Source organism: Orycteropus afer, unplaced genomic scaffold, assembly GCF_000298275.1.
Source record: "Orycteropus afer afer isolate SDZICR_OR568_19922 unplaced genomic scaffold, OryAfe1.0 scaffold00392, whole genome shotgun sequence".
NCBI classification, from domain to species: Eukaryota; Metazoa; Chordata; class Mammalia; order Tubulidentata; family Orycteropodidae; genus Orycteropus; species Orycteropus afer.
This window is the reverse complement of record NW_006921979.1, coordinates 2,693,880-2,708,153: the sequence shown is the minus strand read 5'-3', so window position 1 is coordinate 2,708,153 and position 14,274 is coordinate 2,693,880. Positions and strand designations below refer to the sequence as shown.

Here is a 14,274-nt window from a genome sequence, read left to right as displayed (position 1 = left end):
GATAGAGAGGGAGAACAATGTGCAACAAAACTCAAAATCATTTGGAGGGAAAAAAAAAAAGGAGGGGACGACCAGTTTGCTGGTCTGATAGAGCCTGGTGGAACCACTGAGACTATGGCCCCTAACTGCCCTTCAGGTCTGGGATTGAACCCCCACCTGTGGTTTCCAGCCAAACAAAAGACAGGCATAGGAGTTGAACATTTACCTGAGGTAGATACACTCCTTGGAGAGAACAATCATGGGAGAAAAAAGGGCTGCTTCACAGGGAGACAGCTCAGGGAGCAGTAGTTCATGGAGGGATGGACACGGGGAAGAGGTAACTATGGGGAGGAAGTGAGGGGAGCTGTTGCATTTTGGTAAACTGTGGTCAATGTCATGAGACAAAGTATGTGTGAATTGCTGTAAGGGAAGTGAATTTGCTTTGTAAATCTTCACCCAAATCACAATTAAAAAAAAAAAAAAAATAGCGGAGGGTACCATTCACAGTGAGTGGCAGAGAGAGAAGTCAAAATGTGTAGAACAAATGGAATATGAGGACTTAGCTCTCAGAGAATGGAAACTACTCTTTTGAGAAGCTGGCTAAAGAAGGAAAGAGTTCTAGGATGTGAATGGACATGAATTTGAAAGAGAATATGTTGTTTGAATTATTTTATTGTTTTTAGATTACACTGATTAATGCAAGTTTGTAATCAGTGGGTCAGGAGAAGTTAAAAATATAGGGGAAAACAAAGGAAAGAGAAGAGGTAGTTATTGATCAAGACAGAAAGGAAACTACAGAAGATGAGTTCCAGGGCCCACATTGAGAGGTTTGCACAGAGAAGGAAGAGGAATACCTTGGTTCTCTGATGAGAGAAGGAAGAATATTAGAATGGTGGAGTATAGTAGAGAAGCTGAAGTAGATAATAGCATCTATCATCCTAAATTTCCTTTGTAAAACAGAAGGCAAGGTTTGCCAAATAAGGGACTTGAAGAGAATGCAGAACTATTCACTGAGGAGCCACATTCAAAAAAGGTAGCAGGATTGTTAGGTAGGTTGTGCTGAGAGCGCAGTGAAAGCTGCAGGATAAAGTTATACTGTTTCGCCAGCTGTGCTCAGTAGTCCATGTGGCAGACAGCTGATCTTACCCAAGGTCAGAGGCTAAGAGGGCAAGGAAATAAAAGGATGCTAGCAATAGAAGGAAGATGGGGCAATCTACTTCTGTAGTGATACTGCCTCAGAAATCTAAGGAGGGGTCACTATGAGTCGGGTCCAACTTGACGGTACATAACAACAACAACAGCAATACCAGGAGTGCTCGTGCTGTGTGTAGTGGTTAAGGCATTTGCCTGCTAACAAAAAGGTTGGTGGTTCCAACCCACCAGACATTCCATGGAAGAAAGATGAGGCAATCTGCTTCCATAAAGATTTATAGTCTTAGAAACCTGATGGGGTTCGCTATGAGTTGGAGTTGACTCAATGGCAGATGAGTTGGGTTTGATTTTGGAGCAATACCAGGGTTTGAAGTGAAGGATCATAAGGTCTTGTCAGGAAAGAAGTAAAGAAAAAAGAGCACTGGAAAAATAGGAGAAAATGCAGGCAGAAAGGAAGAGAAGGCTTTGATAAGGTTAGACAACAGGCTTAGTCTAAGTAAGGGAGTGAAATAGCAGGAACAAGGGCAGCTGTGGTTAATCTTCCAAGGGAGACTTTTTGTTAATGTGGAGTTTTCATTCCACATCTCTGACTCCTCCTTCTGAACCAGACTCTTAGGGAAGGGAAAAGGCAATACTAGGTAGGTATTTTGCATTTCTGACCACCAGAATATTTGGGGACCACATCTAAGTTATGTAAGACCTACCAATATGCTCTAACATTGTAAACACTTGATGATAAAACCCTGTGATCATGCTCAGCATGGACTCTTCCATGTTCACAACTCAGCAAAGCACAAACAGTCTTATTTTATTCCCTCAAGAGAACAACATACAAAAGTAACTAGGCCACATTCAAGAAAAAAGGGTAACTTTTATTCAGAAGATCAATATTGCAACAAGTTTGTGGAATATTTTAAATTGTCTTAGTTTAATTAAAGTAATTTGCCCTTATTCTTTGTGAGCTGGGGTGACAAGTCAGCAGTCAAATGGTTATATTCAAGAAAACTTGATTAAATTGTCTAGTTTAGAAATATATAATCTGTCAATTTAGTGATTTCTTTTTTCTAAAAGGTAAACTTCAACTTACCTAGATCTGGCCATTAATATTCTTAGCCTCTTCTGCAGCATCAGGAGTTTAATCATACTTCAAAATTCCATGTTTTATTTGCTTGCTGACTTAACCTAGAAAGAACAGAAAAAAAATCAGCACTTCTCATTTTTTAAAAAACAACAGTTCTTTATCATACTTCTGATAGCACTGCTAATTCAGTTATCTATTTAAACAAATAAAAAGTCCAAAATGTTGATTAAAAATTACTTATTATAAGCAGATATGTTTTCAAAATTATCATGACATGTACTTGCTACCATTAACATAGCCTTTTCAAAACTAAAAATTAAAATTCCATTGTCCAAGTCCATGACACTTTGATATAAGAACATCTAGAAGCCATTGATTCTGGCTTCTACACTACTGGACAACTCACTTCTCTAGACAGTCATCCCTCATTACCTGCAGGGGTTTGGCTCCAAGACCTCTGTGGATATCGAAATCCACAGATGTACAAGTCCCTCATCTAAATGGCATAATATTTGCATTTAACCTATGCACATCTTTATACTTTATATCAACTTTAAATCAACTCTAGATTACTTATAATACCTAATACAACATAAATGCTATGTAAATAGCACTTTATGCTCCTGCTTAGCCTTTGAGGGATTGTTTGGATCTCTTAATTGTCATCCCCCTCAATATTTTAGAACTGGCCGAGGCGGCAGCAGAAATCGCCAAGCAGTCAATCCAAAATCAGACAATTAAAAACAAGCATGTTATAAAGTCACAGGATAAATTACAATCTGGAGTTAGGAAAGTTACAACAAAATGTTGATGTAGTTTTAGAAATGATCTGCTTCATTAATTCACTCAACAACATAGAAAAATCAAAATCATTCAAAAAGGGGCACTAACATTTATGTACTGAATACCTATACGCTATCATCAGTTATTGTGTGTGGGTTCTGTGAAATCTCATTTTATTCTATATATTAACTCAAGTTAACAAATGATTGATACCCAAAATATGTGTTTCCAAAACCATGTACCTCAAACACAATCAAAGTTTCAACACTGGACTTCAAATATCCTATATACAATATCATACTGTCAGCTAGGTATTTGCTTGCCCCTCATAAGCTGCCTGTATGCCCCTCACTGTCTCTTCCTGACTAACCCCTTCTTTTCTCCAAAAGCTAAAACATACATCATGCTTTTTCTATGCCTTGTAACACTGCCCAGAGCAGAACTTATTCTACCCTAACGCATTTCTCTTATGTAAATACATATGTTTGTTCATCTCTCTCTTCTAAGAATATTTAGCCAATTACAAAACTCTCTTCTTCTCTTTCTTCATACTACTTATTAAGCAACCCCCATCCCAAAATAACTTTAATCACAGTAAGTAAGATTAACAGACTTGAAAGTTATCTATGACTCTGTATCAAGCAAAAGTCCTAAATGTTGAAATGAAGTTAAACATATTAAAGAATCAGTGTATCAATCTACAAAATTCTTGAAAACAATAAATAATAGAATGTTTGGATAATGTATTCCGTCCTACCTTCAGACCTCATTTTGAGAATCAATATTTATTTGGTTTTATTGTTGTAATTATAAGCAGAAGTATTGTTGAATTTTTGCTTGGTTTTACTGTTTTTCAGTGTAAACATCCAGCGTATCAGTTCTATTAGGGGATTAAAAGACTTTTTTTTGCTTCAATTAAAAGGATACTTTCTAAAAACAAGTAACTCTCCCCACCACTAGAAAAAATTCTGAGTTCCACACAACTGACACACCAAAGCATTCCTGGAATGGGCATGACCCATTCACGGACCACGGATAGCCTACCTTTGACTTTGGGACACAGATGCCACAGATACTGTCTATGACTTCCTAACCACTGCTGGAAGACTGAAAACTAAAAGATAACTGTGAGGTTGTGAGGGGAAGGAGGCCATTAAAGCTACTAGTGGACATACAATTTTACTGTTGTAACATGGATGTTTTTCTATAAAATGGGTATATAATAGCATCAGTTATGATTCTATACTCAAAAAGAACACAATGATTTTAGAAGTAAAATTATCTAATAGAAAAAAAATTCATAAAAAGAAAATTTTCAAGAGACTAAAAAGTTAGTCAATACTGTCTACTCCACCTAATTTTTCTATAGCAAATTGATTTAAAAGCCCCTACTATATGCCAGGGATAATCCATACAATCACTCTATGAGGTAGATCTCACCATTATTTCTGTGTTCTAAATGAGGAAACAAAGACTTAAAAAGGTTAAGTAACTTTTGTGGTCAACAGCTGATACGGGATGGAGTTAAGAATTAAATTAAGATCTGACTCCAAAGCCCAAGCTCTTATTAACTAATAGACATAAAAAACCTAGCATATAAGAAGTGATCAGTAAATGTTAGCTATTAATTAACAATGTGGCACATCTTTGGCAATCATTCAACCTTTCTGTACTTAAAGTTCTTCATTTGTAAGATTAAGATATTACATCACAGAGTTACTATGCAAACCAAATAAAATTATGTATATAAAGACATTTAGAAAAGCATATATTCAGGGAAATCAAATACAGTCTTCCACTAACAGCAAAGGGATGAATATTCTGTATGAGGGATCATGTAACTCTTTCCACTAAAAATTCACAGATTGCACCAGAGAAAGAAGAGAATCGACTGTAAGGTAGCAGGAAGAAAATATATTTACCAGAAACCATGTGTCATTAACTCTAAAAATCTTATGAATATATCTGATCTTACAGAGATAGTATACTCACTTTTCTGTAATACTGTACATTAGAATTCCATGTGTGTGAAATTATTTAAAACACTTTATCTGCCACTTCACTCTTTTTTCCCCCTGGTGTACAGCTTAGTGATAACAGCCTCATTAGTGAAGATGTGTAACCATTAGCCTTAGTTGATGCCAATTTTCCCTCACCACAAATACAGATTAACTACTTCGCAGAGAGTGATTTCCCTTCTCCTTCCACTCTCAGCCCTGGTAACCATAGGTGTCTATATAATTATTCTCTTTTTTTAATGCATTTTACTGAGATATAATTTATGTACAGTGAAATACATAAAACTAAAGTGACATGGGTCAGTGCTTTTTTTTTTTGGCAGTGTTCCCTCCCCTCCCCCCCTTTCACCCCTGGCAACCAACAAAGTAAGTTTCCCTCCATATATAAATCTTTCCTTGACCCTCTGCAACAATGAACTAATACTCTATTTGTCCTTCTGTGATGAACTTATTTCACTCAGCATGATATCCTCCAAGTTCATCCATGTTATGTGGTGTTTTGCCACATTATTCTTTAGTGCTGCATAGCATTCCACTGTGTGTATGTACCATAGTTTAGTCATCCACTTTTCCACTGATGGGCACATAGGTTGTTTCCATCTTTTTGCTATTGTATATAGTGCTGTGATGAACATGGGTGTGCATATATCTGTTCCTGTCCTGGTTCTCACCCCTATGGTATTTATACCTAGTAAAGAGATTGCTAGGTCAAACGGTATCTCCAATTCCAGCTTTCTAAGGAATCGCCATACTGCTTTCCACAGTAGTTGTATCACTTCCCAGTCCCATCAGCAGTGTATGAGAGTCCCAATCTCTCCACATCCTTGCCAGCATTTGTTATTTTCTGTCTCGTTGAACCTTGCCATCAGTGCTGGGGTGAGATGGTATCTCCTTGCTTTGATTTACATCTCTCTGATGGTCAATGATCCTGAGCATCTCTTCATGTATTTGCTGGCTGCCTGAATATCCTCCTTGGTGAAGTGTCTATTCATGTCTTCTGCCCATTTTTCAACTGGATTGTTAATCCCTTTGCTATTGAGGCATTGGAGTTTTCTATAAATCTTGGAGATAAGTCCCTTCCCAGATATGTATATAATTACTTATTCTTAAAGGCGCTCTGGTGGTGTAGGAAGGAAAAAAAAAAGAACCTCATTGCCATCGAGCTGATTTGACTCATAGCGACCCCTACTTGGGTTTCTGAGGCAGTATCTCTATGGAAGTAGATTGCCCAATCTTCCTTCTGAGGAGTGGCTGGTGGGTTTGAACCATCAACCTTCTGGTTAGCAGTCAAATGCCTTAGGCTCCTGGTGGTGTAGTGGGTAAGGCATTTGGCTGCAAACCACAAGGTTGGCAGTTCAAACCCACCAGCTACTCTGCAGGAGGAAGATAAAGCAATCTACCTCTGTAAAGATTTACAACTTTGGAAACCCAATGATGATTGCTATAAGTCGGAATTGACTCTATAGCAGTTAGGTTTGGCTTTTTTTTTTTTTTGGTTTTGTCATTTTATCTAAATGAGACCACATAATATTTGTCCTTTTGTGATTGATTTATCCCACTCAGCATAATGTCTTTAAGGTTTACCCACGTTGCTGCATGTATCAGGACTTCATTTTTAAGGCTGAGTAGTATTCCACTGTATATATATATACTACATTTCATTTATCCATTTACCTGTTGGTGGGCATTTGGCTTGTTGCCACTTTTTTTTTTTTTTTGCTATTGTGAATAATACAGAAATAAACATCAGTATCATTGTTTTTAGTGCACAGGATATATACCTAGGAGTAGAACTGCTGGGTCATATAGTAGTTCTATTTCTAATTTTTTGAGGAATTGCCATACTGTTTTCCACAATGGGTATACCATTTTACATTCCCACCAGCACTGCATAAGAGTTCCAATCTCTCCTTATCCTTGCCAACATTTAGTTGGCAAATGAAGTGTTTTATGTATTTTTACAATTACAACGCAGCCCAAAAAAAGGCTGTGCCTGCTGATACTACTTAGGTACAAGAAAATACCACATGGGATTAGTTTTCTTGGTTCAAAGATTTAGGGTCACACATTGTGGGTCTATCCAGTAAACTGGCCTAAAGTTGTATTTAGAGTTTTTGTTCTACCTCCCAGTTCAGTGAGTAGTGCATGGGGTCTTAAAAGCTTGCAAGTGGCCACCCAAGATACATTAATAGTATCACCTGCAGAGGAAAAAGGAGAAGGGAATGGACTACAGGTTTAATTGCCTCCAAGAACTACTACTACACTACCTCTTCTACCTTGAGACCAGAAGAAATAGATGGTCAAAAGAAGGAAAATTGTAAAACAGAAATTCAAATTTATATGCAGTTCAGACTAATTGGATCTACTGTGACTAGGTGGGGGGCCCTGAATCTACCGCTCAGGAATAATCTTTAAACCTTGTGCCAAAACTATCTCATGAATCTATTATTAACCTAAACAACGGTTTAGCTCAATTAATAAAGACTGTTTGCCTTGAGCACTGCACTCTTATGAAGAATTATCTGAGTTCAAACAGACAACAGTTAATCAAAAGAACAGGGACAGAGCATCTAAATTAATGGTAATGTAATAATATGAGTAGAGACAATGAGAATGTTGACACCTTGTGAAGTATATAATCAACTGTGAACAGATGTATGGCTGGTTGTGTAAGTTGTCACTAAAAACTACAAAAAAAAAAAAAAAAAAGAATTCCATGTGTGTATTCTACAACTTGGTATTATGTCTATAATAATTCTCTCCACTATGTCAAATAAACAAGTAATTGCTTCATCTTTATCAAACGCCTCTAATTTATGAATTTACTAATGGACACTAAACCGCTAGCAGGGGCTGACCGCTGACATAATAAAGAAATAACTTATGGAAAACCTGATGCCATACAAAATCTTTTTAACCCAATATTAAAAAACACTGTGAAATTCAAAGGAACTGCCATTGTACAAAAACAAAAACAAAACATATGCTTTTCCTATAATAACTGAGTAACTTAAAAATCAATTCAGTTTTTTCTAATGATACACTTGCGTTTTTAGTTAGAGGTTTTACTAAAGTGAGAAAAGTAGAATGTAAAATCCCAAGTTGAATTTTTAAATATATTTCTTAGTATGATATGCTTAAAGTTCTTAACATGCATTTGGTTTTATTGCTTTAGTGTTTAAAACTAACAAATCTCTAAAGGGAAGTCACTCTAACTTCATGTTACAGAAAAAAATATATAAATTATCAGTATCACTCAAACAATAAACATCAACACAACACTAAAAGATACAAGAAAAACTGTAGGCATCTTCAGTTTTTATATAATATGCTTAACCTAGAACTAAATAAACATTAATGAAGGATGACAGAAAAGTTAACTAAAAAGGTAGTTTTCACACTGAGTATACAGGTATATAAATAAGATACACTTGTCAATCTATATTGCCAAACTCATGCAGATATCATAGTAGTTACTACACTAATCGGAAGGAAGATGGGGCAATCTACTTCCGTAGTGATACTGCCTCGGAAACCCAAGGAGGGGTCGTTATGAGTTGGGGCCGACTCGACGGCAAACAACAACAACAACAACAACAACAACAACAACAACAACTACACTGATATTAAAAGCATAAATATTAAAGGGAGCTCTACCAGGACAGTGGTTAAGGCATTGGACTGCTAACCGAAAGGTCAGAGGTTCAAACCCATCAGCCACTCCATGGGAAAAAGATGAGGCAGTCTGCTTCTGTAAAGATTTACAGCCTTGGAAACCTTATGCAGCAGTTCTACTCTGTCCTATAGGGTCACTATGAGTAGGCATCAACTCAATGGCAGTGGGTTTTTAAATACTGACTGCATGTATATGTGTATCTAGACACAGAAACATACATACACAATCTGCTAATAAGTCAAAATGCCAACCAACTCTGAATAACCTTCAAAATAAATTGCTTCAACAACAGATCACCAGTTAAGGCATTTAATTTAACCTAAAATGCTCTTAAACATACTTTCAGAGGAAAATACACATTTCTTTTTTACTTTTAGTGGAATGCATTCGAAATTACAGCTAAAAATCTACTATTAAATAACTCACTTGATTCAAATACAACAAAAACGGTTACTATACATACGTACATACACACACACACATATACAAAAGTTTGATATATATGTTTCTGATATTCCCTACTCTTACAAAATGGGGAAAAAACAACAACAAAAATACTTACACCAAGGTACACGATGTATCCATTTGATGAGTTTGTGTGGGCTACTAATAAACACTTTTCAAAGATTAATTACACAGAATAAGGTCTGTGATATAAAGTTAAGCAGGACAACAGTAACAACAAAGAATATAAAGCTTATTTAAAAATATATATATACACACTAAATACAATACAGTATCCTGAATTAAAGCCTGGAACAGAAAAATGGGCACTAATAGAAAAACTGGTGAAATTCAAATAAAATCTGTAGTTTAGTTACTAGTTACCAATGTTAATTTCTTTTTGACAACCTACCAAAGTTATCAAAAATAGTCCCAACTCATAGTGACCCTATAGGATAGAGTACAACTGACCCATACGGTTTTCAAGCTGGAAATCTCTATGGAAGCAGACTACCACATCTTTCTCCCATGGACTGCTTGGTAGGTTCAAACTGCTGACTTTTTGGTTAGCAGTCAAATCCTTAGCTTCTGGACCACCAGAGCTCCACACAATAAATTCATAAACCCAAAAAGACTAAACTGTAAAGTACTAAAATTAAAATGTTAACACTGGTTCACTTGGTAGGATGATTAATTTTTTTTTTTTTAACCTTATTTTCAACAGAATATGAACTGGTTTTATAATCAACAATAAATTATCATCTAAAGAATATACAACTCAATACTTACTAAGCCTTCTTTAGAAAGAAAAGCTTTATATGTCTAAGCAGAGCCCATAGGCAGATGACATAAAACAGGTTAGGGCAGAGTGTAAAGAATACAGTGGCCAAGGGGATAAGTGCCAGGAGAAATCAGGCAAAAACCTAATTAGTAAGTGTGGGAAACCTGCCAATATACAGAACTTGATATCACTCTCTGGCTTAAGGGTACCAACGGCCAGCAAAGCTATGCTCAGAATTCAAGTCTTGGGGAAATGCCCCAAAAGGACTATCTTATATAAAGAATTTATGGAGACAGCCTGAGTTTGCTCCAAACAAAAATAATACAGTCAGACACCTTGTGCACAACAACCCACTAAGAACTTAGAGACATTCTTTAGTATCATAGTATGTTCCTTAAGATTTTCTCCCTACTTCCTTTTCTCTCTAACACCTTCTTACATCTGTTCTCAGCCCTTACCCCCTAAAGTCTGAAGATGGCACCCTAGTGCCATTTAGCGACATGAGTAGAATTATCAGGGTGACTACTGGGAGTCCCTGAGTTGTGCGAAAGGTTAAGGTGTGTGGTTAATATGCTCAGGTGCTGAGTCCACCCAGAGGCACTTCAGAAGAAAGTCTTGGCATCTACTTCTGAAAATTCAACCACTGAAAGAAAGCCCTAGGGGTATAGATCTACTCTGACACACATAGGGACACCATGAGTCCAAGTCAGTCCATGACAACTGGTACTGGTAAACTGTTATGCATCAAAGACAAGACATGACTGATTTTATGACTAGTATTTTATATAAAAGTTGCCAATTTAACTAAGGTAACATGATAGTTGGAGCTGTGTGTCAACTTGGCTAGAGGACAATTCTGTGTGCTTTGAGCAACTGTGATGTGGGTTATTCCCATGATGGGATTGGATGTATATGTTTTAAGCAGCCAATCCATTGAAAGGGAGTTTCCCTAGGGGTGTGGCCTGCTTCTAATATATTTATGGACATCTTGGGAAAAGAGACACTCTTCTGTGGATCGGGATTCTATTGTGCTGCCTACAACTGTCTGTGAGTGAACAATCCACCATTAGGCCTGGTGATCTTGGATTCGTCATTCATTGGAGTCAATGGCCGGTATACTGCCTGCCACCCTTGAGCTTGTCAGCCCCTGCAGCTGCATGAGACAGGAAAAGCCTCCAGCTTGACGTTTGATCCAAGAACTTGAGACCTGACAGCTTCTATAAGTTGTGAGCCATTTTCCTAAGATAAATTTCTTTTTCTCTGTATGTATATATAAGCTTTACTGGTTTTGCTTCTCTAGAGAACCCAGCCTGTTAGGTATTATCATCGATTATAAGATAAACTCAAATTTCAACTCATAAAAGTGGAAAATGTCTCTTAGAATCAACAAAATATGGTACACAGGCAGTCCTTGGGTTACAAACGTTCAACTTATGGCCAACTCATAGTTGCCCTTTAATGTTATGCAAATTTGCCCTCACTTTTAAAACAACTGAACCAATCCCTCACAATACCAAAGAGCTGATACTCATAGTGACCCTACAGGACAGAAGAGAACTGCCGCACAGCGTTTCCAAGGCTGTAAATCTTTACAGAAAGACACTGTTTCATCTTTCTCCCATGGAGTTGCTAGTGAGTTCAAACCTCTGACCTTCTGGTTAGCAGCCCAATGCTTTAACCACAGCGTAACCAGAGCTCCCTGAATCAACCCCTACTTGCAACAAATGCTTCACCACAATTACTTTCACTTGCTGCATGTGCAGCTTTTAAATTATTTAAAATCTAAGTCTTCAAATCTTTTCTTACACTAAAGTAAGAATTGTATGCACCTGTTCCAGCTGACCTACATATTCTTAAAGACAAATTTAGGAATGGATCTTGTTCATAACATGGGGACTGTGTGTGTACACACACATGTGTATGTGCATGTAGCCTTCCAGTCCTTTCTGTATAAATCTTTCTGGGATACAGCTTTTATTTGCTAAACTAACGTTTCTGAAAGAAGTGACAGGATTTCAGACCATCTGAGCAAACCTTGATGTTCTCAGCACTTAATACTGACGTGTAGAAAACAATCCTGTAATGCAGACTGCTGAAAACTATTTTCTTCATTCTTCCAATGGGGAAATGAAGGTAAGAAAAGGAATAAAAAATGTACAGGAAACCAAAGTTACAAAATTCTTAGTTCCCATCTGCTACTTTAACTATGAGCTCCGGTAGTGTTGTGCCTAAGGCACTTGACTGCTAACCAGAAGGCTGGAGATTCAAACCCACCAGCCACTCTTTGGAAGAAAGGCTGGGCTACCTACTTCCGTAATGATACCGCCTCAGAAACGCAAGGAGGGGTTGCTATGAGTCGGGTCTGACTCGATGGCACATAACAACAACCTTAACTAAGACAATATGTACTCTTCTCCTCCAGGTTTCATGGTTTGTTTTCCTTCGGATCACACTTACCATGATCTCAAACTCAGGATATCAATCATCATTGGTGACAGTAACTCTGGAAAGCCATGTATGTTCACAAGTACAGCAAGAATATTTCCTTTTAGGACAAATGTGGAGAAAGCAAATTTCTGCAGTAAACAGCAAGGATTTCCATGATGATGTTTTATTCTGTCCACTTTCAAAACACTGTTTTCACCAATACTAGCTGAAAGCCTACTTACTCTCACTCTTTTTTTAGAAACCTTTTAATACAATTAACTCAACAGTTAGCTAAGAGATTGTTTCATATGATTATGCATATAGAATATTTAGTCAAAGCAATTTTCTCTCAGCCCTAAAATCTCCGATTTTCTATTTCTCACATGTAAATGACAAATTTCAGTAAATGGCCTATAACAGTACTGCTACTTAAATGTACTTTAAAACATCACATTAAACTCTGAAATAAAAGGCTTTACTTCTAGCATTCTAAATTCCTCCAGTAGGAGACAATCTAACTCTCCAATAATGCCAGGAAGGTGGAATAATACAGTGGAAATACCATGATCTTTGGGGTTAGGGAGATTCCAGGTCTTACTTAAGAATCAGTTTCCTCTTAGGTGAGTTAAAAATACTACCATCACCATCATCACCTATCTCATATGGTTGTTACAGGTTATGAGCCTGTTGCAGTAATAACAATATGAGTCTGAACAGGGTAGTAAACAATGAAGATGAAGAAAACAGAATGGATTAAATGACACTCGGGAGCTAGCATCAATGACATCTGATGATCAGTTAAACTGGGAAGGAAAGCAGCAGTCAAGGAGAATACCCATGTTTACTGTTTAAGTGACTATGGTAGTTAAGACTGTGTGTCAGCCTGGCTGGGCTTGGTTTTGAGTGGCTGGCAGGTAGATGTAGTTATTCCCATGATGAGACTGGTAATCAACTCCATGGTGGAATCTACTGGCAGCTGTAGCTGCCTGAGGGATGTGGTCTGCTTCCAGTATGTAAGAAGACAGCTTTGAGAAAGGTCTCTGAGCTTTTTGGTACAACTGGATCCTGCATTTGGCCAAGTCTTCACCTCAGTGGCCTGCTATGTTGTCTACCGTTTTCAGGACTATTAATGGACTTGAACTATTGGCCTGCCATGTTGCTTGATATTTTGGAACTGTGTCATTTTACCTGTTAACCTTGGGGTTTGTCAGCCTCAGCAGCCAGCAGCTGAGTTAAGAGAAGCCTCCAGCTTCAGTGGGCTGGGAGCAAGAGGCAGAGCTGAAGCCCAAGGTTGAGGGGCTTTTACCTAGCCCCTAGAGATGGCACTTTGAACTCTAACTTCTAGCCTCCTTAACTGTATGAGAATAAATCTCTGTTTGTTAAAGCCACCCATCCATCTGTGGTATTTTTTGTTAGAGTGGCACTAGAGAACCAAAATAGTGACAGCACATTTATTGAGCCAGGAAACCACAGAAAGGAGACAAGGTTTTAGACAAGCAAATAAACTCATTTTTGAATGCACTGTGATACTTGTCAGATATCCAAATGGAAATGCTCAACAGACAAGCAGGAGGACAGGTATAAGGTGGAAGAGAGATCTGGGTTGGAGGTATAGATCTGGGAGTTAAGAGAATGGAAGTCCAAGATACAAGACAAGATGAGACCGCCCAGTGAGAAGAAAAGTAAGACTTACAGAAACACCAACATTTAAAGGAAATGCATAATTAGAAAAGTAAACAAAGGAGACCAGACAGATGTTATTAAAGAAGGGGGAAGAAAAACTCTAAGGGCATAGTATCACAGAAGCCCAGGGAAGAGAATGATTCAAGATGAGAAGGGACAGGAAGAGAAGTAAAATTAAAAAGATGAGATTAAGAAACCAGGGGCATTTAATTTGAAGAAAAGAGTATTTTTTAGCATAGAAGAATAAAGC

At 37.5% G+C, this 14,274-nt stretch overlaps 1 protein-coding gene across 1 annotated transcript in view; it reads right to left on the bottom strand.

The window, feature by feature from the left end:
* FRS2 (fibroblast growth factor receptor substrate 2) overlaps window positions 1–14,274 on the bottom strand; it is a 95,492-nt gene that overhangs the window by 30,382 nt on the left and 50,836 nt on the right. The window lies entirely within an intron of this gene.